This window comes from Scomber japonicus, chromosome 18 (assembly GCF_027409825.1).
Source record: "Scomber japonicus isolate fScoJap1 chromosome 18, fScoJap1.pri, whole genome shotgun sequence".
NCBI lineage: Eukaryota > Metazoa > Chordata > Actinopteri > Scombriformes > Scombridae > Scomber > Scomber japonicus.
Genome location: NC_070595.1, coordinates 28,013,705 through 28,015,091, shown reverse-complemented (window position 1 = coordinate 28,015,091; position 1,387 = coordinate 28,013,705).

Sequence of the window (1,387 nt, the reverse complement as noted above, 5' to 3'; positions counted from 1 at the left end):
GCCTCCCTCCTTCTTTCCTTCCTTCCTTCCTTCCTTCCTTCCTCCCTCCTTCTCTCTTTCTTTGACCCCTCCACCTTCTCCCCTTCCTTCTTTCCTTCCTTCCTTCCTCCCTTCCTCTTTTCCTTTCTCCCTCCCTCCTTCCTTCTTTCCTTCCTCCATCCTACCTCCTTCCTTCCTTCTTTCCTCTGTCCTTCCTTCCTCCCTCATTTTCTTCCTTCTTCCTCCCTTCCTTCCTTCTTCCTCCCTTCCATCCTTCCTTTCCCTACTTCCTCCCTTCCTTCCTTTCCCTACTTCCTCCCTTCCTTCCTTCTTCTTCCCTTCCATCCTTCCTTCCCCTTCTTCCTCCCTTCCTTCCTTCATCCGCCCTTCCTTCCCCTTCTTCCTCCCTTCCATCCTTCCTTCCCCTTCTTCCTCCCTTCCTTCCTTCCTTCTTCCTCCCTCCCTTCCTCCTTCCTCCCTTCCGTCCTTCTTCCTCCCTTCCATCCTTCCTTCCCCTTCTTCCTCCCTTCCATTCTTCCTTCCCCTTCTTCCTCCCTTCCTTCCTTCTTCCTCCCTTCCTCCCTTCCTTCCTTCTTCCTCCCTGTTTGGATCCAAACCGACAGTGAATGATCTGCTAAAGTCTCTAAAGGCCAGAAGTGATCCTTTACGTCTCTGGAGAGTTTACTGAGCATGTGCAGGAACACGGTTTCTGTTTATAGGCGAAGGGCGCAGTTACTAACAATGTTTGTGTTGCTCAACGTCAATATTGTCTTTTTCTTACCTGCAGTGTATTTCCTGTCTCCAAACACGTCGGGTGTGTTTTAAATGTGTCTCAGAGTCAACAGATAGAAAAATCAGATCATCAGTTTATAATTATATAAAAACAAAATCCTCATGTTTGTATGTGTGTGCACAAAACTGACTTATTCCCAGCGGTGGAAAGTAAATAAGTACTGTAATAGTTGTAAGGTACTTGTACTTCGCTGTAGTACAGTTTGAAGTACTTATACTTTACTGTAGTATAGTTTGAGGTACTTGTACTTCACTGTAGTATAGTTTGAGGTATTTGTACTTCACTGTAGTATAGTTTGAGGTACTTGTACTTCACTGTAGTACAGTTTGAGGTACTTGTGGGGTGGGCTATGGTTGCTATAGATACAGGTTGTGTTATGGTTGCTATAGATGCAGGTTTACTGTAGTACAGTTTGAGGTATTTGTACTTCACTGTAGTACAGTTTGAGGTATTTGTACTTTACTGTAGTACAGTTTGAGGTACTTGTACTTTACTGTAGTACATTTTGAGGTATTTGTACTTCACTGTAGTACAGTTTGAGGTATTTGTACTTTACTGTAGTACAGTTTGAGGTACTTGTACTTTACTGTAGTACAGTTTGAGGTACTAGTACTT